Source organism: Corvus hawaiiensis, chromosome 4, assembly GCF_020740725.1.
Source record: "Corvus hawaiiensis isolate bCorHaw1 chromosome 4, bCorHaw1.pri.cur, whole genome shotgun sequence".
Classification (NCBI taxonomy): domain Eukaryota; kingdom Metazoa; phylum Chordata; class Aves; order Passeriformes; family Corvidae; genus Corvus; species Corvus hawaiiensis.
Window position 1 is genome coordinate 31010304 of NC_063216.1, and position 27165 is coordinate 31037468.

Below are 27165 nucleotides of genomic sequence, written 5' to 3' on the forward strand. Positions count from 1 at the left end.
TCAAAGGCAAATATATCTCTGCTGTTTTTTGCTAGTGGACATGTCCAAAATGCATCTTTCAAGTCAATTACAATGAACCACACGTAATTATGGGGTATCTTGCTTAGTAAAGTACATGGATTAGGGACTACCGGGGTGGTGTACTTGAACAAGTTTATTTAATTCCCTCAAATCTTGAACAAGTCTGTATGTCCCATCTGGTTTCCTGATAAGTAAAATAGGGGTATTATAAGGGGACATGCAGGGTTCTAACAATCCATCCTTTAAAAGTTCTTCAATTATATTTTGTAATCCCCTTCTTCCTTCCAGAGATAAAGGATACCGTTTCACATGGACGGGTTGGCTCCCTTCCTTCAATTTTATTTCCAGGGGAGAGATATTCAGCCCACCTCTCTTATCTTTAGCCACCCATACCACTGGATTTATTTCCCTCTAATCTTCTATAGTCAATTTAAATAGTTTTACCACCCTTCTATCCTCCTTTGGAATCACCCCAATCCCCAATTGCACTTGTAGATCTCTCCCTAATAAGCTGGTGCCAACCTCTGGTATTATTACAAAACTAGGTATTATTTCTTTACCATTTCCTAAAACTTTCACTTGTTCTTCTATGGGGGCATGAAATCCCTCCCTGTTCACTCCAATTATTCTAGTTTGGTCACTCCCTTTCACACACCCACAGGGGATTTGAATTAAACTTGATCTCTCAGTTCCTGAATCAACCATAAACACATATTCCTCTTCTTGGGGTCCTACTTTTAAATTTTTCAAGGGCTCTTCATGGTATTTGGACCCCAAAAAGAGGACCCTGACACCCCCAATCTTGTGTATAAGCTCCTGATTCCATCATTTGGGAAGTTTTAACCTCTCTGTGTAGTTCTGGGCACTCTCTTTTAAAACGTCCCACTTTTCCACACTAGAAACATTTCTTGGGACCTGTCTGCGAGGTGGTCATCCCCCATCCTCCTCCCTGGGGTCTCCTAACATCATACTGAAGGCTTCCCTTGGCCACTCCTCTGCCTCTTCCAGCCTCATTCCCAGTTCGTCATTTCAGTACTTGGTCTACAGTAGCCACCATGAACTTGGCCTTATTTTTCTGTTTTTCATCATCCCTTCTAACATAAACTTTCTGAGCTTCCCTCAACAATTCACTTAATTCTTTATCACTCCAATCCTCTATTTTTCCCAATTTTTTCTTTATGTCTGGCCATGCTTTGGTAACATGTTGCAATGACTGCCACTGACCACTGCCCAGGCTAGCTCCAGCGGTATGCGACAGGAGTGGGGAGCAGCTGGAGGCTCTCGGCTTTAAAGCTGCTCCTCAGGAGTTCAGCTCTGCCCAGGGGAGCTGAAGCTCCAGGCACAGTGGCTGTCAGCAGTCCGGACGAGGGAGAGGATAAAAAGTAGCAAGGAGGCCTGCCACACAGGATAATCCAAATCCACTGGAGGCAACTCACAGGAGACAAGCCTCGAGCAGCTCCAGGGAACCTCTTATAAAGCGAGGTGTTACAATGGGGATGGCTTAACTGGGGACCAATAGAAATATCTAAGGGAGGGATATGGACGAGGATAGACATTTCCTTGGGCCAATAGCCTCAAGGGGAGGAGGGAAAGGGATCACATGCCCCAATGGGGCGTCAAGGTTTAGGGGATTTCCAAAGGGGGAGGTATCTAGAGGGGTAGGGTCTCGGGGGATTGACGAGGACCATATAAGGGTAAACTGGGAGGTTTCAGGTGATGGACACTGAACCATTGGGAACAACAGGAGGGGTTTGGGTGATTGATAGGGAAAGAGCTAGAACAAGGGGAGGAGAACAACCATGTAGGGAGCACCGGGGGAGCGGCTTGGGTCTGGGGCAAACCAACTGGGAATAAGGACTAGGGAAGGTAGGGATGAACCATTGGGGTACAGAAAACTTATATAAAAATACAATAAAGGTATCGCATCACCACAGTAACAAAACTTACTTTCAATAGTTCTCTGCCTGCAACACTTTTAAGATCTATTACAGAATACTGCTGCATATTCTTCTGAGCCTTTGTAACCAGGCAATGGGCAGTTCATCTTGCTGTTCTTTATTTTCAAATGCCTTTTCACAATTCTGTCCTTTTCGTGCTGCCTCTTTAATTCTCCTTATTGCCAATCTTCTATAATTGGACATATTGTTCCTTCAATTGTATTCTGATCCCAATTAGGTCTTACTAGGGGAATTTCTGTTCACCAGGTATTCCCCTTGAACATCGAGTGGATTTTTTCTCTCCCATATTTTTATTCCTGCAATTCTTATAATTTGTCTTCCTTCTGGGGTAAACAGGGCTCCTAAAACAAATTGCATTTCCTCCCAGATGTCAATAGTTGAGCCTAAGAATTGATCCAGTTGTTCTCCTAGCCCCAAGGGGTCCTCTAATATAGTACTCATTTCCCTTTTAAATTCTCTTTCTTCAACACTGTTTAAAAGTACATTAACAAACTCCACCCCTTCTTGTGTTCCACACACAGATACCTCTCTCAGGGGAAACATGGACATATTTGTGTTAGCATCCGAGGTGATACTTGAAAATGGGAAGGGAAATTTTGGACATCTATCTTTAATTGTGCTACCTCTGTAGTCCTTGTCCTCTGTGACAGCTGGTCTGTCCTATTTTGAGATTTTATTGCTTCAGTAAAACCAGCCCCACTACATGGGCCCGCCATTTTGTAGGGACCAGCACCACCACGCAGATCCGCTATTTTAGGGGGACCAGCCCTACCATGTGCATCTGCCATTTTATGGGGATCAGCCCCTGCCATTATCGCCCCTTTGCTGCTCTGCTGCTTCTTCCTCTAAATTTAGACCATTCGGTCCCCCTGTCAGGCACATAGGGAGGGGGCAGGTGGTCTAAGGGGTCCCATTTTTCCCTCCTTCTCTCCCCTTTAAGCTCCATTAAGCTCTTGGTCACAAATATGGACGAATATTTTCTCCAGCAAGCAGCACAGTCCCTCCTTTCTTCTATCTTCTGAGGTTCTTTTGTGTTTACATAAAAATTTAGTGCCTGACATACCCATTCGTCCAATGACCCATATCTCAGGCAGTACAATAGGTCTGGTCCAATAGGTTCCTTCGTCTATTCAAACATACAACACCAGATAATTTTTCCATGATCCTTCCCCTGGGTACAAGCCAGTTCCTCTTGTCCCCAGTTCCTGAGCATCCTCCCCCTAAGGGACTGTCCAGATGTATGCTCAGAGTGGAGCACTTACATCCCTCTCCACTCCTCCTGACCTTCCTGCTGCAGCTGGTGCCCATTTCCTAGTACTCCCTGCAGAACTTCCTTCTCTCAAAGCCACTCGTTTTGTCCCTTCACTGGCCACACCCCTCGCAGGATAACGGCACCGCAGTTAGAAGGACTCCACACTTGCTTCACAGGCAATTCTGCGTACCAAGCACACCCACTCAGTCCTGCTTCTCCCAGATGCCCAGGTAATACTCGACAGCCAATTTCCTACCTGGGCCCTGTGCACAGGTGTTACCAGCTGCTGCACGTGAACTCTGCTCTTTCTCTGACTTTTCCCTCTCTCTACCTTTCCTCTCCCCTTTTTTGCTTCGAGAGTCCCCTGTCCGGGTCTCACCTGCAGCCCTCACAGGGCATGACAATGGGTTGGGGCTGCTGAAATCAGCAGGGTGCACCTTCCCCTCCTCCCGTTGTCCTACTTCGAAGGATCAGAGGCCAAGGATCCCGGATGAGTCCCCAGATTGTTAAAAAAATCAACTAACTTTTAGATACAATTAAATGGGGACAAAGTCATCAAAGCAAAAGAAAACTGCTTATTAGTAATGATTCAGCTGAGCCAAGTATTTGTCTCTCTCCTCCCAGAGCTGGATGCACACACTCTCCAACAAAATGGCTACATTTTATACCCTTTCCCCACCCGGTGTGGTCCCTGTCCCCTTTCCCATTGGCTGGGTACTCAGGAATTTACATTCTCTCCTGACTGCCTACTTTTCTGTCTCCTCCCCTCTCATCCTACCTCCTTTTCAGTCAGGTCTTCAACCCCACCCCTCTCCCAGCTCACAGCAACACCCAACAAATCAACCAGAACAAATCCAAACCACAAACAACAACACATATAACCAACAACTTTCATTCATTAACTTAATAACCTTTTGGCTTCAGCAAAATATCGCCTCATCTCTCACAGGTAAAAATGAATGTAAATTGATGGATCAAGAATTCTTCCATCTTTCTAAAAATATTTAATTTCATGAGTTTCAAACAGAATTAAGAACTGGGGTAAATGACAAGATTTTTATATCAAGTCACTTTTAAGGAAACTTCATTAGATTCAAAGAATTTCTCAATGTATCATTAGGATACTTTCTTCTGCATAAATAAAATAAACTTTCATCCTCCATATCTATACAATAGTTAAATGAACTTGGATTTTTAGACCATTTTCATTCAGTTTGCAATAACATTTTACTAAGACTATTTGTGGCTGTAAAAACTAAAAGTATTGCAGCACCTTGTAGAAAAACTTCTTTCAAGGAAAATTGGTGAGTTTGCCTTCAACACAGTTATATTCATTCCATCCACCCACACAAGTTTTAAGAAAAATAAAAACGTTTATAAAAAATGTAAGAAAGATGTTAGAAAATTTATTTCATCAAGTAATACATGGAGTTAAATCCAGCATTACCTAGAAAGCTATAATGATTTTGCCGAAATACAACAAAATCTGATTTCATCTGTTTCCATTAAACAAAACAAATCCATAGGGATTTTTTAAAATATATTCTTCCCCAGTGGGCTTGCAAGTGGTCTTGCTTAATGGCCTAGGTTTAAAGGATTATATATAATAATGTTCAGAAACAGAAAGCAGCTAAGGAAGTTCTTATATCCTAAATGTAACTCAACAACTAAGATCTTGAATCCGCTGGTGCTAACAAATTTAGGTCTTCTGAAGCTACAAACCATCATAAGTTACTCCTGTCAAGCATACAGCTTTTATTAAATTTCTCAAATCATGCAAAAATTATATTAACAGGAATTAAAAGAGAAAATAATCAGGCAGTTACCTCTATATGACTTTTTGCCCCACAAGCATCAGATGAGCAAATGTTTGTAACACTGACACAGCAGAACTATTAGACAAAAGATGCACTTTAAATACTTAGTACGATTCATTTTGCAGCAACCCCCAATCCATTTTCATTTACAGAAATTAGAAATTAATTAATAAACTGCACTTTTTCTTTTCAGGTGGCATATAAACTATTTTACAATTTTTTGGTAAAAGAAAGCAAGATTACTGCCAACACTAGCTCAGGTCAATGACAGTTTCGTGTAACCACAAGTTCAAGAGCATTTGGACAACCCTCTTGGGCAGGTGGAGTTATTCTTGGGGTTGTCCTGTGCCAGGCGAGGAGTTGGACTCAATCCTTGTGGGTCCCTTACAACTCAGGATATTCAATGATTCTACAGTTCTATGAACCAAGCCACAAAATTCAGAACACAGGTGCCACAGCCTCTAAATAACAATTTGACTCCACTCCATTTTGTAGCCAATCTCACCTACAAGTTTCATTTAGGCAGTCCTAAGACTGCCCTTTAGCCTTCTCTTCAGCAGACTGAAGCTGTCAGGCTCCCTGAGCATCTCATCACAGGTCACATGCTCTAGCTCCTATCATTTTGGCCTGCTGGATCTTTCCTAGTTTATTTGGAACAATTGTTTTGTGAAGTAAATTATTGAACATTTATCCTAACTACAACATTCTACATTGTAAGGTAAGAATATATATTCTAAAGTACAATATGAATTAAACTGCAAACCCCACAATCATGATGTACCACACATTACAATTATAAGGCTTCTTTTACACTTAGTTAACATGACCTGACAAGAACAGGGACAAAGCACAAAGCAATTTTTTGCATTTTCTTTTAACTTAACACTGAGCTTCCCTTACACTTTTCCCCAGTTCTTTTCTGCACACAATCTAGAATCCTCAGCTTTGAGTTACTGATAGTACTTAATACTTTGACTCACTCACTACTTGATCTCAGGAGCAGATGAACAAATCTTGACAGAAAGTTGTATCAGGTCTATTTATGGACTCTCAATACCATTATGACAATTTTTTTGCCATTCTGAACTATTCAGATTTTCTGAACTGGATTATCTACTACTACATTGCCACTAGTGGGAGCAAAATAGAGCACCTATAGAAACACTGATCTGAAACATCACTTTACTTGATTTGAAAAAAGGTTCTCATCACATTACCATTTTCAGTCAGATGAATTATGAACTCCAGGTGAGCTGTTAATGCCTTACCAGAGCTGTCTACATGCCAAATACATTTTCTTCATATTCCTTCAGAAGAGAATACCATTCAATGCAAGAATTTTAGACCTGAAGGTACAAGAAGCATGTAAACATCTCTACTGTTTCAGAAGTGCAAGTGCAGTTTTTGAAAGCACATCCCTTCCTTCTTCCCAAGAACTTAGAATGGAAGGCACACTTTTTCACATCATTATAAAAGCACGTATCAGACTGTCATGTAATAGAATGCTGATCATCATACTCACATTCCATGCATATAAACCCCTATAACCACACATGCTGTTACAGATTTTTATCTTGTAAAGTCAATTTGGAAAAAAAAATCCAGGCTTGGCTAACCTCGAAAAATTCCAAGAACTCCTAAGAGGTGACCCGCTAGTGAGAGTCCTGAGATAGCACAGAGAATAGGGCCTCTGCATCAAAATTACAATAGGCAAGTAGTTCGATCTCCCAGACTGGAGTGTTTTCTTTTATAGGCATTACCCAGAATTTACAAAATATATTACAAAATTCTCAATCTTACTTTTCCTATGACCAGAAAATACACCAACAGATTAATGCAACATTCACAGATGTCTTAAAATCAAATTTGTAAGTGCATCACTTGAATAACCATATAACTTAAAATAAATTAATATTTTCTGTCCTAATTTTCTTAGTCATCTAAGCAGTTTATCAGTAATATTTTTAACAATAGAGTAAGACAAAGAAAATAAAAGACACTTCTTTTTACATTTGCCAGGAAAAGTACCCTCAAAAAATTCAAACATTAGAATCCCTTTATATTGATGCATCTATAGTTTTTTATTAAAAAAACCAAAATTAGATGAACAAACTCAAATTGCTAGTATATTTTAAAATTATGTTTACTTTTTATCTTAGGATATTATCTGAAATCTAGTTAAAAACAAAGCAATAACACAGTTCAAGAGAGAACCTGTAGGAAATACAGGCTTCTCAAAATTCTGTTGTTAAATGGTTATGTGAGTAACTCATGCATATTTTCCCACTCAATCCCACAGTCATCTGCAACCAAAGAATATTTGATCCAAGCTACCAAAAAATAGTCAATAAAAACTACTGTGACAAAATAGTAAGCATAGATGAGATGAACCAGTGTTTTTGGTTCATCTTTTAACAACGAAATATCTTGTACCAGGACAGACCGGTCTCAAGAGCGTTTCCAGCCATACCCACAAGGGAGCACAGTGCAGCCAAAGAACAGATCTCATGAGAGAGCTGAGTGAAAGAGAATCAAATCAATTGGTAACCAGTCCAGACGGGCTTGGTCACACCACTGTAAGCCAATCAGCCACCATCTGATAAATACTGGTTTCCAGTCTTTCAAAGGGGCAAGGTGCAGCCCTTCAGAGAGCAACAGAGCAAGTTATATGAATTCAGTCTTGCACAAAATAAAACATTATCAAGCTACTAGTACTCTAAATGAATGTATTTTGGTAGTCCCTTTTTATACTTAACAGTTAACACAAAGTTGAAGTTTCATTTGTTAAACACTTCCCTCATCTGATGCTTGGGTGTTTTCTTTTTTTACTCATCATGTGACCAAGTCACAAGGAGAAAACCAATGGCCCAGGCACCAAGCCAACGGAAGAGCACCTTTTATTTCAAAGAAAGGCTTTTGTGTGCATCAGCACAAAATAACTCCTGCATGTTGGCTTTGGGCTGATTTTTTTGTTTTGATTTTATTTAAGTCAATAATTTTGACAGACCAACAGACACATTATGTTCATTTCTTTAGATACAGAAACTTCCTTTTTCATTTTAAGCTTGAAAAGAATACCTATTTAGTCATGTGAGACATGAATACATCATTAGACACCTCCCTCCAAAATCTTAAATTTTTCTCTTGAAGAAATGTGTGCTAAATGGCACAAAATGTGTCAGCGCAGCTAGGAATATGGGAAGGTCTCTTTTCTGAGCCAATTAAAAAGTTTTCCCTCTACTTATTTTTTTATTATTCTTACTCTCTAAAGAGACCGCAGCTCTAAAGCAAGAAAGGACTGTATTAGCTGGTATGGATCAGCCTATGGTCATGTGCTCAGGTAAGCAGCCCATGAGCTGCTTGAAATGATAAGCCAATCAGCAAGGAGCTGCCTGAATCCTGCCTAGTGACAGGCAGCAGACAAAGGGAAGGTCATGGGAAAACGGGGGGGGGGGGGGGGGGGGAGAGGGAAAAGCTGCAATCTAAACAATAGTGCACAATGGGGTTTGCATAACATCATGGGTCTAGAACAGCACCAGCAAAGGGCTCCTGGCGGGCACGCAGCACTAGCCAAAAGTGCCGCAACCATGAAACATCTGCCAAAGCACAAGAGCTAGATGGAGGAAGTGAAGTTCACTGATCATGAACATCAGTAGTCAAATGTGCAAGCCTACTTAAAATGAAGCGAAGGCAAATCAAAGAAAGTGAAGCAGCAAATTGTCATGAGTAATGTGTTCTAGATGGAGAGTTCCAGAGAATGAAAGTGGTGAATAAAACCTACCTTTTAAGTAGTGGTTCATAAAAAGCAGTTTTCAGTTGAAATCCTTCATAGCAATTTTGATATAAGTTGTCAGAAATTTAAAAACTATTTTCAAAGAAAAAACAAAGTACTGTTTTTGATCAGTTCTTATAGAAGACGTGCTAAAATAATACGCCAGTAATTTGGTTTTCTACCACTAAAACAAATCTGCTGATCTGGCTGAATGGAATACACACCACCAGCCTAGTGAGCTCCACATACAACTGTGCCTTTGTTTTTAAACGTAATAAACAAAACAGAGGTCACATCATTATCATATGTGCAAATAATAGTTGTTCTAGCCCACCACTGACGATTTGAGTTTTTCTCCCTTGTAAGTTAAAGTTATGTTAGTGTTAGCTGAGAGTAAGTAGAAAAACAAGCCATTTTCTAAGAAAAAATTACGTCACCATCCTGCCCTATTTCACCTAGTGAACACACAGCAGAACAAGGTGAGCTGTAAAAAAAACCCCTTCAGCTTATTTGTCCCCGCCGCATGCCGAACTGCGGTTCCCGGTTTGGGGAGCGAGAGGCACGTTCCCCCGCGGCAGAGCCCGGCAGTGTTGCGAGCGCTCCCCAGGGGGCGCCCGCGGGGCCCTGCCGGCCGCAGCCCGCGTCGCGGCGGGACGGACAGGCAGGCGCGCGGCAGCCAATCAGACGGGAGTTCCTTAAATCCTACCCAGCAACAAGCCCCACGCGACAGGCGTCGGGCGCGGGCACGAGCGCGGGGGCGCGCATGAAACGAACGGGATTTTCCAAACGGCGCAATAGAAAGCCAAGGGCTTTCCGTCTGAGACCTGGAGCTGCATAACAGCGCTGGCCCACGAGTGCGGGTGCACAGCCGCGAGAATGAACAGGTGTTTAATGCGCAGGAGCATTTTTAGGCGATCACTGAATTCCTGCGATGTTAAATGTTGAATCCAAAAAACCGCTGAGATCCTACCTGAGTTCAAGTATGGCAGCTGGAAAACTCTCCTTTTTTCGGATTCTATGCAATGCCTCTGCTTTTTTACTATTCCAACAGAAAACTGGTGTTTCGTCATGACTGCAGTACGACTTCTGCCTTGAACGCAGAGGCCAGTCTCCCCCACCCTTGCAGACTGCCTTCTGAAATTCAGCAAAACATTAAGCCCATGTATGTATCTATGCCTAAGAAAAACACCCAACCATATGGTTAAAGTCTTCTTAAACCAGAGTAAACTCACTGTACAGTTTCAAAGAGATTGGTCTTGTTTATTGTATACATGATGGACAGTGCCATGTACAAACTTGAACTATGCTCTTGTTAGTTTTGTGTCACAGTAAATTAAGTAGTTATCTTGTGTCTTCTCTACCTCAGGAGTGTAATACCTCCTCTGACATTGGTTCATGAACCTGTTTTTCATACCGAATTTTCAAGGTTTTTTCCCATGAGGCTATGATGCCTTTTGGGAAAAATGGATTCCTCATGGGACAAAAATGACTGGCGTGTATTTACATAGCTAAGATATTTCATCTGCTGGTGGCTTTGCAGAATTGTCCTTACATGTTCATCACTTTATGCCTAGATAACTGCATTTTTTGGAACATGGAAGAATGTAAAACAAGTGGTGAGTCTTTCCTAAAAGACTTTTTACAAGCAACTCAAGTCCCTTAGAAACAGCCACTATTTAGCACATGTAGCTTAAGCTGATTCTCCAAGGAGAGTTTTATCTTTTTCTCTATACTGAATTTTAACAGCTACTTACATTATTAAACTAGTCAAACTGTATGACTGGAACTCAGCCAGAGCAACAAGGCTGTGATAATGTTTTCTTACTTCCTGCAAGTGTTAAGAGATTTCAGTTTTTATCAACAACTCAAAACACTAGCTTTCAATTCAGCTGTGAGATCTCCAAACACTAAACAAATCCTGCTGTTTTAAACGGCAGTAACAGCAAAATTCAGCTTTCTTACAGGAAGATTTTTTAGCATAAGCTAAAACACTATCGGGTTTTTTTCATTTTAAAAAAAGATTTACTGAATATGAAGTTGAAATTGTGCATTTTAAGATACATTTGATGAATATTATTATACACAGTCTCAATATATATTACAGTTCCATCTCTGGCATAGGATAAATAGCTTGAATTGCCTTATCATTATCCTTGAATATGAGTGGGACCTAACAATTCTATAAATGTGGTCACTAACTGCCAAAACACACATACAACTAAAAACTTACCCAACTTCTGACATTCCAAACTTAAAACCTGAACAACCTGAATTAATTGTTCATGCACATGCACATCAAAAAATATGAGACAATATGGAAAAAGAAAAATCTTAGAAAAAAGTCAAGATATTCTGATCATGCTGAGGCTTTTCTGGACATCATGAAATATAGTTATTTTTTCCTTTTACAAGGAAATAATATTTATAAACTTAAATGTCTCATTTCCAGTAATTCAACAGGCTACAACTTTGAGAAGGTATCACTAACTTATGCACATTTGCATCCTCTGTCTTCTGTTAGATAAAATACAGAATAACACCATTGTAATGAAGAAACATATTTACCCTGAATGGTATATTATCTAGACTAGTTCCCATATCACATATGCAACTAGCTGTAGCGATGTAACCTCGGCTTTCCATCTGGCAGCTCAGTGACATCAGAATTCAGAGGTGAGCTGCCTGATGCTGACAAAGCTCCCAAGAGTCGCTTCTCAAACGCCAGAAGAAGCAGAGGCAAAAAGAAAATTTGCAGCAAAAAAGGCGATGCTGCATTGAAATATTACTGTTTGGCACACATGTAAGTGCCTTCTATGAGGTTTTTTTTCTTTTTGCAAAGATTGCATTTTCTCAGTAACAAAAAAGCAAGTTTACAATGGAACTAAACCAGCAGTCGGTAAGGTGGCTGTTGGAATGGTTATCAATATTTCCCCTGGGGAAGACACCATTTCTCAGCAGGGGCAACGCACCTGCTGCCTTGCCCGCACCAGACCTGCCCCGCACAGGCGCAGCACACGGATGCAAGGGGCACGTCTCCAGGGAGCGAGGAAACCAGTTCTTCCATAAATACTCATTCAGCTGAAGCCTGGTGGGGAGATGTGCGAGGCAGGGAGGCTATTTCCCGTTTCCCACATGAAAGGATGAGTTTTCTTTCAGTGAGTGTCTGAGGCAGGCCAATGCAGCACTTCGGCAGCCATCTTGTCCTCTCATCAGCTCCCTACCCGATGGCGGGGACTGCCAGAGAGTTGCATTCCCGCTCGGGATTGGTTGCCACAGAGCTGCTTTGCACAAACCAAATCCGCCTGGCAACAGGCTAAAAATAGCCAGCGCTGCTGCTGGGAGCGGCACCACGGCGGGGAGGGAGTGCGGCTCGGCCAACGTGAGGGGCCAAGGCACGCGCTGCCATCCTACTGTGGCATTGCGTGCGGGCACGGCACGCTGAACTCCCTCAGAGTTTCGGTAGGGCTTTTGAAATGACAAAAATAAATTCTGATGTAATTCTCTTTCCAAATCAAAACAAACTATTATAATATGCACACTATCTTCTTTTCAACTCCCGTTCCTAAGCAAACTGGAACAGAAACCACCTTTCTTACTCTTAACACCCCATGTCAGTTTGGTGAGATGGCAATGCAATAATCCACAACACCCGTAACAAATGTCACCTAATCCTTACTAGATGTGGACTCTTACACGAAGTTCTTCTTGACTCCTGAGTTACCCCTTGTTAATCACACCTCACCAGAAACACACCTGTACAATTCCTCCACTCGAAACTAAAGACTGTGTGGGATTTCGAAGGGCAAGCAGGATAAACCAAGAAAAAAAATCTGTAAATAGAGAAAGCATCTTGAGAATGAAATTTAAATACAAAATGAAGTTAGTAAAGTGCAAAATTTTAAAGATATTATGTACATACATGTTCTATGATAGTAACTTCCAGCAATAATCTGGGTGTCCATCATTTTACAACTTTATCCTACAAAACAGAAGTTTCATTTTCAGCAGTACTGAACTGCCAGCTTCTGACTGCAGCAGAAGCAAGTAAAGACATTTCCACATCTTTCTATTCAACACGTCTGTCCTCAGGTTTCTGTTTCATGGTTAAAGGCAGGTGAAAGCCAACATCGTAAGATGAATGAAGCGCCCGGTGCATGCAGGACATGTACAGCTATCTAACCCAGCTCTTAGGCAGCTTGAAACGTGCCATCTGACACGTAGAACATACATAAGCACTGCTGGTATGAAAAAAGGTATTTTCTGTAATACTATCACAATTAAAGGAGAGAAGGAGAAAAGTGACCAAAGCAGGTGGTTAGTCACACTGACCACTGAAGACAGTTGGTATCTTTTGAATGACTCAACAAAACAGAATCACAAAAATTAACCAGAAATCCCAATAGGAAGTAAGTGAAGTAAGACAGAAATTTGCATATAAAAAAGCTAAAAAGAAAATTAGGGGGAAAACTCCACCATCACCACCACCAAACAAACCAAAACACACGAAGTTTTTGTAAAAGCTAGAGTTTACCCTAACTTTATTACCTGTACCTAGTGTTAGGACTATTTGTCACAAGTATTCTTTTAACGAAAAGTAACTTACTGCATAGATGTTAATTAGCTACCCCTAATGCATTTTACTAGAAATTGTGTCCCCTACCACAATACATTTTTTCATTTATCAGAGGCTAAATGTTTTCCAAAGGAAACTGATGTTGTGGAATGATGGGAACTAGAAAATGCCAACCTAATATTCTATTCATTACTAGATACAGAGGGGAAAAAAAAAAAAAAAAAAAAAAGGCACATTTTCAGTACTGGTAGCACACTGTATTAATATGCTAAGGATCCTAGATAACGCAGGTAATTCATGTTTTTACAATTATAAACAGACACTTTCTAATAAAGTTTTATGGTAGTCAATTTCTTACTGTACAAAACATGAAACCAGAGTAAGACTTACTTACTCTAGTAAAAGTATATAATGGCAGATTAAATTCTCTTGGGTCAGTGGGTGGACAATGATTTTTCTGTATTTGCTCTTAGGCAAAGATTTGTCACATCTCACACTTGTAAAGGCGTGTAACAAAAATTACCCAAAGTGTCACCCAAATTGTCCTTCAAACGTTTCACAATTGACTATGTAAGCAACCATTGCACAGATGATTCTTCAACTTCAGCATGTCTAGAACAAGCTCTGCAGACACAGATTGCCAGATTTAATTCTTTGCTAAGCTGTTCAAGGAACAGGAAGCAGAAAGTAAAGAAACCTACAACGATTTCTTTATATAGTTCCAATCATAGAAATAAATGATAATAAAAATAGAACTAGCTTTGAAAGGGGCTTTGATGACAAAAAGTAGCCTGAAAGGGCACCAGTTCTTACTGTAGTCTTCCTTTCTAGAACCTTTGACACACCCACCTACTCACCATACTTGCTGCACAGCCAGCAGACTTACAATCTCACTGTATGCCATTTACCTGACTTCTTAGGAGACCAAATGCAATATCCTAGATTTAATTGTTACCATATAAGAGATACTCTTTTCTCATCACTATCTTCTTGCCACACTTCTAAATTCAGTACCAGTAGAAATAAATTTTGAAATGATGTCACACTAGTTTTAAGTGGCATAGTTGTATTGATCTGCATCAGCAGCACCTGAAGCAACAAAGCACAGTATGTTAATTTCTGAGGTGCTGACTTACACCTAATGCTAATAATTCTTGTCAACCCACATACTCTGAAAAACAAAGATATCTGAATAAAAGCAAAGGAGGATGAGAGTCATGTCCTGAAAGTAATTACTCAGTTGATGGGAAAATCCCTTTTTTACCAGGGAGAAGCTAAAGTTTGGCTGAAATCAGTTGGTAGGTAAAGAATCAGGAAAACGAAGAACTTCTGTGTCAATATAGGACAGACACTTTTTTTTTTTTTTTTTACAGCAAGACAATGATTCACTGAAACAACCTACCCAAAGGATGTGGCAAAATCCCCATCACTAGAGGTTTTCAAGATGCAAGTGGACAGGATGCCAGATAATCTCATCTAGGCTTTCTTTCCCAAGAAAGGCCAGCCATATCATGTGATATTTCAAGGTCCTTTCCAACTGAAGATATTCTATTAACTTAGCTGTACAACTGACTTAATTACCAGAAGATCAGTATTAGCTGTCAGATATTAAAACCCCTCTAAAATGGGACTTTTAAAGGTGGTCAGATGACTACTCCCCCAGTCTTCTGAAAAACTGTTACATCTTCAGCAAGAGCAGTAATTGCACAGCTAAGAAGGTACCTTTCAAGAGAAGCAATCTTCTACTAATAAGCTGTCATTAAAAAACACAAAAAACCCTTCTCTTGAATATATTATATACATAGACACATTTTATATACTTCATGTATTTTGTATTTATATAGATACATATGGTTGGGGAAGACATGATCATCTGGCTTACAGTAAGAAAAGTCTAAAATGGTAATTAGGTTGTGAACTCAAGGATCTAGGTTTATTTGCAGAGGATTTTAAATGTAATTTTTGTATATGGAAGCTAAAAAACACATGGAAACAGTAGACCATCAGGCTGAAATAAGCATAAGTGAACTTATCTTTGAGGCAATTTTCTCCCAGAAAAACAAATTCATCTTGTTTGCTATCTCTGGTCAGATAGGCAAAAAAAATTTCATACGACTAAGTAAGACTGTTTCTGAAACTTAATTTCTCATTCATATAAGACAGACTTCTGTCACACCTGAGATATGAATTCTGAGCACCTCACTTCCCATTCTTTGGTCAACCAGTAGAATTAATGCTTCATTTTGCATCTTTTTCTTTAATTCATTTTTTTGATTGTTTGCTCTTCTGACATGGCGATATAAACTATTCGGTAAATACTGCTGCTAAAAATATAGAGAAATAAAGACATTGCAAAGAGTATCAAGTGTCACAGGCTCTTACAAAGTTATATTCAACTTTTATTTATGAATATCCATAATAACAGCATAGACAAACAAGATGTCAAATAAAAACTGCCATGAATGTCTTTGTTTTAAGGGCAAGGTACACTGCAAGGCCCAAGAATCCCATTTTAGAAGGGGAAGGTTATTTTCAGAAGTCCAAACTAGGGGACACCAAGCAATGGACAAAGTCTTAAGTGCCTATCAAAAACATAACACTTTTTTGGGTGGGTTTTTTAATTCAAAGAATTCAAGTGAAAAAAATTAGGATAAACTTGAAATGCAATGCAATACAACACATTTTTTGTATAAGCTCCTCATACCTGCAAAACTTGATTAAAATGAGCACTCTTAAAATTCCCACAAATTTAAACTGTGTTTTCATACGTAGGTTTTAACAGTCACAACCCATCTTCCACCTGCAAAATTTCATTTTGAAGAATGTTCAAAACAGTTCACAACAACTTAGAAGTCAGATGTCAAAATATGGTGCAAGAAGGAAAAATACTGAAACCAATTTATATTATTCAGATATAATGAAATACTTTTTTCTCCCTGTTCTGCAACTGCAGCCCATGCACAACTAATCCAGTATAATCCCACATCAAACTGTGAAGACAAGTCAAGGAACAGGAAAACAGGAGTTTATTGCTATTATAAAATATAAGAACAAAATAAGTATTTGGTAGAAAGTCTTGTATCTCACTAGAAAAATACCAATTTGCAAAATAAGTTTTATTGCCAGGTTTTTGTTTCCCATCCCTGATGAAGGTAGTTTAAAGGTTCACCAAAATGTGGAATAAATAGGTATAAAATTTCATAAAGAAAAGTAATTTTTTTAGAAATACTGCTTCAGACAGACTCACTTTATAGCAGCAGTGCTGCTGTAAACATTCCATGTATTCATCTGTGGCTACCAGAGACCACCACAGTTGCTAAGCAACATCTTAGTTTGATCTCAATTTTGATATTTACCATTTTGGCATATTCATTGGAACCATACTTATTCTTTAAAAAACCTCATCTCATTCCATTCCTTTCACAACTGTTTTATGAAATGCAATCAAATAGATTTCTCAGGGGGAAAAGGGGGGGAGGGTGGGGAAGCTTCCTTTTTCTTATACTTTTTAAAGTACCCATGTGTAGATAAAATATCTTAGAATATTTGCATGTGACAAGAAACAGTCACCATAGTGCTATAGAAACCCCAGTGAGTTTCAGCAATTATCTTGCCTTTTCTGATTTCTGGTTTCTCCACTTAGGTTATAAGCAAGGACAGGAAGTAGAGAATTTCATACTAACAGGAACATAAAAAAATCCACACCAAGAGCAATTAGCATATTATCTAGATTTATTCTACAATGGAGTAAAATGCTACTCTGATAATGAGATTGAACCCCCTCAGTCAAAGAATGTGACACATGAGCCCATACACCTTCTTCCATCTTACAAAAAAAAGGACCAGTATAAACGACCTTCAGTGACTCTACCAATACACTGGCATCAAGCAGCAGATTTCATAGTGGAAGGAAAAGAAAAAAGATTGCAAAAATCCATGCAGTCAACATATTTCTGTGGATAATATTGCTATGAGGTTACTGCTCCTTGAGAGACTGCCCACACTGACTGTCATCTAATCCAGAGGGGTTTCCTATGTAACAAGATGGCATCCTATGCCCTGGACAGCTACTCTGCACATTTTGCATACAGTAATAATGTTCAAAAGGGGCAACAAGCTTTTCAGAACTCTAGCAGAATAAGCACCACCACTGCTATTCAGTAGCATCTTAAACAGTTTAATCAATATCCATACACAGAGTCCCAGTCTCATAAACGCTCTCCTGTCCTTATTAAGTAGCACTTAAGCATTAAGAAATACTCCTCAATGTCTTCTTAAAGGGTTCTGTTACATTAACTATATACCATGACATCTCCCTTTGGATTAAGCAAGGATTGAGGAAGAAAGAAGAGAGGATGAAATACTAATAATTAGGTGTAGGCTCTAGTGATGAGAACTGTAAATAGCTATGTTTTTATGAAATACTAAATAAGTGGAATCATGCATGCACTTCAGGCAACAGCTCTTCATGTCATTACCTTAAAATGACCAAGGAAAAAAGCAAGTGCTTAATTAACCATTGGAAATAGGAGATGACAAACCTAATGTTACACAGATATCTCAAAGATGTAGAGTAAAAAACCAATTATCTAAAAGCAATTCAGCTATTGGACCTTCTCATCTTGCAATATGAATCTTAATAAAAGGGAGTCAATTAGCAAGTGCTGTATCACTTTAGCTGCCAAGTACTATCATTTATCTTTTGTGTTGTGGGATGACCAAATGCCAACAGCCATATCTGTAGCAAAACCCCAGTACTAGGAATATGAAGTATTTTCTGTGCATTACAGCTTCTTGTTATTATTACAGAGGAATATGAACTTCTAAACATAAGAAACTGAAATGAAAATCTGTAGTCTGAAGGCATTTCTTTTCCATCACCATTGAAGAATCCATCTTTGTGTTTCCTCAGTTTCTTAGTATAAGATCCTTGAAGAAGAAAGCAGGAAAGTTATATGCAAAATGTCCTCTTTACCACATCAGTCAGCAAGTTCTCACACTAGGTTTCTTAGATGATACAAAAGCAAAATAAAAAGGAAGATTGAAGAGATGTTCCATATAATCAATAAAGACCTCTGTCTTTAAGATGCTACAGGCTTCAAATGAGATCAACTTACACTTCCCAAAATGTTTCTTGTGTCTATTTACTAATGACCCCAATGAGGCTTGCCATTATGTATGATGCACAAGTAATTCTGGAAAGCTTTCCTGCCTTTAAACTTCACATCTAGGGTGACAGGTTTTAATTTTTTTTCCTGATTAATTTTTTTCAAAGCCACCATAAGCCCCAGTTTGCAGTTCCTCTGCATGGTTGCTGGCAGCGAATGTGTGGATGGAAGTCAGCCAGCAGCGTTTTGTTCATGCTGACTATTGAGATCATACACACTAGCCTAGTGAACCAGTGTTTAGGATGCCAGAAAAAACAGGTCTAGAGACACCTCCAATGCCAGTGTCGCATTCCTAAGGGGAAAGGATGGAAGTGAACAAAAGCAAAACACATTTCTTCTAGTAATGAGGACATTGTTTTGCTTGCTAATGCAAGTTTTCAAAAATAAAGAAGACAGTACTACAAATTCGTGAAGCATTGAGAGTCTGCACAGAACATCAAACTAGCATTCACAGTATTATACAAAACCAAAAAAAGGAGCTGCAAGTTTACCTCTACTGATACATTATTTGGCAATGATTTTGCCAGAACAGTCCATAAAAAAGTTTTTGAGCCTGGTTCTAAAAAACAGTGGCCAGTCTGTAGCGATACTGCCAGCACATTCATGAGTTGATAGTACTTGGTCTGTAAAAGACTTCTTCTGTGAAGAACTCCAAGCATTTCTACAAAAAACATCCTTAATTTTACTATTTTGTGAGGCAGAAAGCAGCTGATGAAGCAACAATCCAGTAATACCATTTCACAAACACAGAAATACATTAATAATTTATACAGCTATTTTAAACTGCTTGCCTTCCCAAATTTCATTAAAAATCGTATGGAGAAAAATGCATCTGCACAGTCACTCAGGGCGACCATTTACAAGAAACTCTGTTTCATTTGCCTAGGAAGTTTCCCAAATGCGACCCAGAGTTAGATGCCAGAAGCACACTGTAAGAATTATACTTAAAAATGCCTCCATTGATAAAATGTATAAAAGCCTCAAAGGAAAGCATCTTAAATTTTGACTATTTAAGGTTTGCTGTAATAAGTCAACCTGCAGAAAGGTTCCACCCAGAAACCTTTATCATCAAATGGAACACACTTCCACAGTCTGTCTTTTGCCTGGTGAGCTAGCAAGCCACAATGCTTGCTTGCTTCCTGGAGAGGACAGGCTGCAATTTCACCTCATCCAAAAAATCAAAGGCTAGATTTCTCTTTGAATGAGTGAGGACATCACTATACATCCTTTTTTCATGTGCTGGCGCATAACATCGCTGAACTGTTTCCTGATAATTTTTCAGACTAACTACAGACTCTCCTGATGAATTTACATGCATGACCACCTCTCCCAAGTTTGCATTTGTGATCATAAAACTATTTTATTCACATACCCCCAAGGTGAATATGACCAGGTCATAATCATGTGTCACCATGGGGCTTGGGGAAGAATTTTTCTACATAATCGAACACTGAGGAAAGGGCAACAGAAGCTATAGAACTGGCTCACTTCCTGAGAATCCTTCTAATCCATTTTCTCTGGAAGCTGGTACTAGCTTCTTTAAAATCATGTACAATTCCAGTGAGAACTCTCTGCACAAGAACCTACTGATCCTTGAAAGGACATCAAAAAGAACTGCTGTCAAACGTAATAGCTGCCATTAGGACAGCACAAAATTCCGCATCACACATCAGCTGATCTTTCCAAAGAAAAACTCTTGTTTAGATCTTCTCAGAATAGCTAAAGTATGCTTCACCCTTCTCTCTGTGGGGTTGCTGATGGAGAACACAAGGGACCTCTTCCCCTCCCATCCCAGAACTGATGGAGCACAGGCCTATACTGCAGCTGATAGCTACGTTTGTACTGCTCACAGTTTTAAATGCTGCTCTTTGATTATACCCCCTCCCCTCCACCACCAAAACCCACAACAACAACAAAAGAAATAAAAACACCACCACAGCAAACCCACAAAGCAGATTTAAGTACAAAAGGAACACATCACATAAGGTGCAATTTTAGGGCAGGTCTGACCACTAATTAAGAAAAGAAAAAACCACAACAAAAGAGACACAACTGTAAATAAGAACAAGATAAGGTCACTGACTGCCTGGCATTAGGATAATTGAATATTACCGTGTGTTTTACTTTTCTCAACCATAAAGGTTTTCATTCAACAGTTAAAAGTTTTGCTGCATGGAGATTAAGCTTTGCCCACTGTCCTTTCAGAAGGGAGGAGATGGAGGAAAACAACTTAAGTATCCAAAATCATTGCAGCACCTCTGGTGAAAAATAACAAACTGCTAGAATTAAGGAAGACACCATAAAACATGACAACAAAAAGAATAGTTTCTAGGCTCATCAGACCACTAAATGTCCTTAGCCATCCATTTGCTGAAACCAAAAAGGCACTTGGCTTGTTGGTTAACTTAGATTCATCTGGCTACAAGCCACAAGATGAGACAGTCCAGAAATTATTCTTGGGGAAGAGAGCTAGACAACTTTTGTGAGTTATCACCACCAAGTCAAACTAGCAATAAAGGTTGTACCAAACCCTGCTATGTAACTGTATACAATATCAGAAATTTGGATTACATGGAAGATTTCATGAGCACATTATCCCATGTAACCAGCTGTAGAGCTGCCATAGTAGGCAAGCCATACATCAGTTGTTCCAAATCCACGTCTCATTAAATTTCATAGGTTGGCCATTCTTTTAAGCCTGTCTTCAAATCAAAGTGAGATGTCTTTCTGGAAGGAGACAATAAAATTTCTCCTCTTCATTTACTCACTAACAGTAAAATTATTTAAAAAACCCCCAAAACCCCAATAACCTAACTGGCATTCATAGAGAAGAAGAAGACAGACAGTTTTCAGAGATGCACAGCACACTGACAAGAGGAAACAGATTCGGCTTGCAGCAAGAGAAATTCCACAGCAGATACAGAGAACAGTTCTTCACTACAAGGGTGGGCAAACACTGAAACAGCCTGTCCACAGTGGTTGTGGAAGGCTCCTCAGGGAACCAGTCATGGCACCGAGAATACAAAATGCATTTGGATAACCGAGTCAGACATGTGGTGTGATTCCTGGGTCCTGTGCAGTGTGACGAGCTGGACTTGATGATCTTTGTGGGTCCCTTCAACTCAAAAATTCTATGATTCACCCTTGACAAACCCTGCAGCAACCTGGTCTAATTTTGAAGTTAACCTCCTCTGAACAAGGTGTCAGACCAGAAGACCTGCAGAGGTCCCTTCCAACCTAAATTATCAGCTTAACTTTAAAATTACTTTACAATTTTATTGTTGAGCCAGAGTGATTCTTGTGCTTTTTGCTAGGACTCCTAATTTTTCAACATTGTAAAAAACCAATACAGACAGCAGGACTGCAACCCCTACTGATACAAAATTCACATCATCAACATTTAGTATCACCCATGAACATCTCTTTATAAAGAGTATGACTTCCTTTTTTTCTCTGTATGCAACAGAATTTCAGTCTCTCTGCATTACCTGTCTATTTTGGGCTTTAGCTAACTATTGTGTCTGTGTGATCCCCACCTACTTCCAGGGCAAAGTGTCCTGTCAAGCAGGTGTGTTTTGTGCTGAATGGTCTACAGATGTACAAATCAGATTTTGGTGTGCAAGGCTAATACATCTATTGTAATAAATCTAATAAACGGTGTTTGGGTGTCACTAAGCAAATGATCCTGATGACTCTGTCAGAGTTAATCTTTCCATCCTCTATAAGTTAACAGAAAGTAACTATTTTACAATACCAATCACAAACTTTACTTGGAGCATGATTGCTACCCTCTCTCCTTCAAAAGCTTTAAAAATCAATTTAGTGTTTTGTTGATACAGGGCTTGGGATGGGGAAGTTGTTATTTAAGGAAAAGACTGTATCAAGGAGTAACCACATTATAGATATTGGGTATTTACACTAAGGAACTTTGTTCTAAAACAAATTATACTAGCATATCCTTTTTATAATAGTGTTTCAGCAATTAAACCACCTCCACGTTAATTGAAATAATATTCTTTCACGTTCACTTGCACACTGTTACCCTCCACTATTTTTCTCCAGACCTTTCTAAAAAGTCTTCAGGGTCTTCCACAATTCCTATTTCATATTGAGTTACTGGGGGGAAAATCTCAGAAAAGTATTCTCAGCCAATTCTTTTAAAACTCCTGGATGCAGATTACAAAGACCTGCTTATAGCCTTTGCTAAGAAATACCTATCATGGAGTGTTTAGTATCTTCCTTGTAACTTCAAGGTTTCTTGAAGTTGAAAAAAACGTGAGTTACTTACATGACCTTATACTATAATCTCACTTTTATCAAAATAACCCCAAAATATTTACTGTAACCTGCCTTTTTTTCTTTCACTATGATTCTGTTATCATTATCACCTATATTACAGTTAGAATTCTCAATTTTTAACAAATCTCACATTCGTTATCCTTTGCTTTACCGGTCAAGGTTTTCCTCTCAGGAACATTTTATTTTAATCAGTTTTCTACATTCTTCATGCCCCACTCAATGCCACTTCTCCTCTACCATCCTCACACTCACACTTCATAGAAAGGAGGGAGGGGCCCTAAACTGCTTCCTTCATATAGCAGTGAAAGCAAGACCGATTCTAACGGAATTTGGCATTTACGGAAAACTTTATAATTGTTAACGGTGATTTCTAGTGTAATTTACTTGGGGAAATCTACCATATACCTGCGTTTGAACTCTCTCACACACATGCCCATTTTTGTGCTTTTTGTAGTCTGGACATGCATATAACCAGACTTCTAAATGACAAGCAAAATTCTGTCCATATCAAATCTTATGTTAGCGCTGCAAAGTTATTGAAGGTTTCAAAGTGTATGAGCTAACTACAAACTGCAACTCATTTGGCCCATATTGTAGGTATGCAGCATTTTTCTCTGCCGTATGAATGCAGAAGGTTTACCTTTCTCTGTTACTGTTAAATTCCCCCCTCTGCAATGTCAATCAGTTACAGTTCTCTTTCCTAGCATATTTACTCTATAAGCCTTAATTCCCAGGCCATTTCAGAATGCCTCCAGTATTTTCAGTATCTATCACTGCCATTTTAAGCTCTAATAATCCATCTGCCTACTTTGTTCTTTTACCTCTTTAGTTTCATTCTCTTCAATTAATCTTTTTTTTCCTTCAACCAAAGCAGGCCTGTCTACTTTCAGTTCCACACCCTATCTCGAGCTGATGTCTGCCTTTAAGTGGCCATGTTTTGTTGGCTCGTTCATGCATCTCCAGTTACCTCTTTTCTCTGGGTCAGTGGCCTTCCTTATCCAGTAATTTTCTTTTACCATCTCTCTTTTCCAGTCTTCCACCCTGTCACTACTTCAACTTATAAAATAGAAACAACACAAATATATTGGCGCAGAACTAGCACATCTGCCCCATACAACCATTTCATGCATTACATGCATAACCACAATAGACCATATTATGTAATTAGCAATACTTAAATTGTTTAAATTTGCAGCTCTAAGTCAAGGTTATTGTTTTTTGGGGGGGAGGATCATAAAAATACCATATTCTGATCTATTTGCCTACTTACAAAAACAACTATTTAAAATGCGCATATAGGCTTTTAAGAAGGTATTTATACTAAAATATACACAGACAACAATTCAGTATCCAATTATTTTAACAGCTTTGTAATCTCAACAGGAAGAGAATTCAAACTACAACCAGGATCACGAAGATCCTTCCTAACACCATGAAGCTGAAACACAATTGGTAGATTCAGCTTTGTCAACTCCACACCCTTTCCAGGGTAAACTCTCACTATTGCTAAGCCTCCATGTTCATCACCTGGTGTCACTACAGAGACAAAAATAACACAATAGGAAAACACTAGAGGTTTGAATCAAACAAAAGCAGTAACATCACCAACAAAAATGACATACTCAAATTTCCAATGTTTTTTAACTACTTAGTTTTAGTAAATTAAACATTTTACAATAATTTCTAGGTAACACTCTCCCTAAAAACAGTAAGCCCAAAATAATTATAGCCAGAACAAATGACTTCTGGGCTTCCCAGAGAAAGCCACTTACATTCAAATTTAATTCCTGGCATTGTGCCAAAGTGGGGGGTATGGGCACCTGAGTGAAAAATTAACTTCAAAGACCTCTAAAACATGAATGCAGAAAATGAGTTGATTTTCTTACCTGACAAGAAGATGGCACGTGCAAAATGAGCTTCCTCCTCTGAGTAAGCCACTGACATGCAGCTCATTTGCATAAGTATTATGAGCTACAAGTAGACTTCCAGGTCGGCCATCTTGATACTAAGATCTTGTTTTGTTTACATAACAGCATGAGTACTGGTTTTTAGCCAGCCTGAGCTATGCTGTTATAGCTCCCAGCTAGTAGCCTACATCTGTTCGTTAAAGCCTGCTGGAATTCCTACTTCTCCACATAAATAGCTGTATGTGTCAGAGTGCCCCTGCAGCTCACTGAGCATGCCACAGCCTCTAAGGAAACTGTTGCAACTGCAAGTGCCTCCAGTTGTACTCTTTGTACTGCCTTCTGCGCTGCCAACTATTAGTGCTGCAGCAACTATGTGCAGTGAAGTACCTCCCACATACCACACAGTAGTACCAACAAGCATAGATTTATTACAGCGCAGCGCAAGATAGCACACTGAAAAAGAAAAAAAAAAATCAAGCTGAAATTTCCTCAGTATTTTCACTTACTAGCAGTCTAATTACACCTAGATTCCTTTGTACATCTTTTCACATTCATCAATGTTGCTTTTTCTGTCCAGAAACCAGAGTGCTCCTGCAACCCGTGTGAAGGAGAAGTCCATGACACATGTTAGCTGCTGCCGACACGGAGCCAGACTGCAGTTACAGCTAGCTGGCGCCAGTAAAAATTTACATAAAGGGGCCTCATTTCAAGACTAAATTGCAGCAGGATATTGCTGAGCAAAGCCTTCCCCCTTCCCCATGGGTTCTAGAATACACTTTTCTAGGTATTTGTTTACTAATAATCCAGATCCGTGTCAAAAGTCAAGTGCTGCTCTCATTGTCCATATAAATGAAAACTGACAATAGCATCTGCAAAATAAATTTCACCTTGCAGCCTGTTTCAAGTAGAATGCTACACACACTGTTCATGGTCATTCTCTAGTAATAGAAGTAAAACAGAAGTAAAACACCAGAAAAACTGCACAATGCTCAGCAGCCAGGTATTCTTAACCTAGTATTTCCAGTATTTTGCAAATTTCTAACAACAAATAAATATTAATTCCAAGTAAAACAAATTCATTTTTAACCTAATACTGACAAGTAACATGTCTGACCACTTAATTTGTTGTCTCTATTTCACATTTAATTTTTCGTAATTAGTTAGATGTACGAGAAAAAAACAAAGAGGATCTCTCAACCAGAACTATCTTTTCAAGTACCTCTAAGGTACAGTGACAGGCAGTGGAAGAAGCTTGGATTTCAGCCTCACTTTGACTTCTACCAGCTAATTTAAAAATTCCTACCTTTTTCCTTCCAGTCAAACTCCAATTAAATAAATGCTTAAGTTACATTTTACAAATACTTATTCTAAAAGTCACTGTAGTTTTTTTGGGGAAAGAAAAAAGAAACCAGGCTTTAAGTGCGTGTGTGTGTATGTGTGTGTAAAGGATGAATAATTCACCAATACCTTTTCCCCCCTCATGTGCTGCCTTACAACAACTCTTAGAGCATGAAAAAAATGCAAATAAGTACACTATTTATTATACTAGGTATAAACACAAATTCGTGAAACCTTATAATAAAATCAAGTTTGGCTCGCTACACATCTAGCAATATTCAGCTATAGTTACAGCCTGGCACCATTTATTGAAAAAGCAAAGTGATGAAGACAGGGATGCTTGTTGATTTGAACATGGCAAAGGCAGAGCATCTCAGGACCAGAAGAGCCTGCTTTACACCCCGGCCTCTTCCAGCTCCCTGCATTGTTCCTCTTTACAATGCCAACAGTGGCAAGGCTTATACAGTCGAATTATATGTCCCATTTTCTGCTGCAACCATTATTTACTTATGTATGGCTGGTTCTAGGTCATTTGAGCATAACACAATATGCTCACCTGTAACGTCAAAAAAATACTATTTTTGTGTCTGAAAGTATTTAGCAATGCAAATTACTCCTCATTTCTTGTTATAATTTATCCTCACCTTTTGCATCCAAAATCCTAGAGTGATTTGTAAGGGAAAGCTAATTATTTTTCCAGAATGATTGTCACATTAAAATGACAATCATTAACAACCCTTTTACATTAGCTGTATTTTTTGACTTGCCTTACTTTCAGACTGATTTATGTATGCTAGCACATCGAAGCACATACAGAATACATCTTTCAGTGATGCTGTTGTCATCTGCAGAATGAATCATCGGATTAATAGCTTCTGAGATTTTTAAAAGGAAAAGGCGCCAGTGCTACTTAAAAAAAAAATTTGAAAACCCCTTGGATTTCCCAAATAGAGCCATATCCCTACCCTTGCCCGAGCTCTATAGCCTTATGCATGAACACCTGAATAATAGCATGGTTCTCAACACAGAAAAACACATACTGTAAAGTAAGAGCCTTGCA

At 39.1% G+C, this 27165-nt stretch overlaps 1 protein-coding gene across 8 annotated transcripts in view; it reads right to left on the reverse strand.

Annotated features, from left to right (window-relative positions):
* The window catches only part of LOC125325032 (activating transcription factor 7 interacting protein), an 88569-nt gene that overhangs the window by 46128 nt on the left and 15276 nt on the right, over positions 1 to 27165 (reverse strand). The window contains exon 1 of one of the 8 annotated variants that reach the window (XM_048301703.1): positions 24747 to 25108. The exons of 6 other annotated variants lie outside the window; for them this stretch is intronic. The gene's annotated coding sequence lies outside the window, so the exon portion shown is untranslated. Of the gene's footprint in view, positions 1 to 8829; positions 9392 to 24746; positions 25109 to 27165 lie in introns of those variants that run through there. One more of the 8 variants, XM_048301701.1, reaches the window with a different exon arrangement.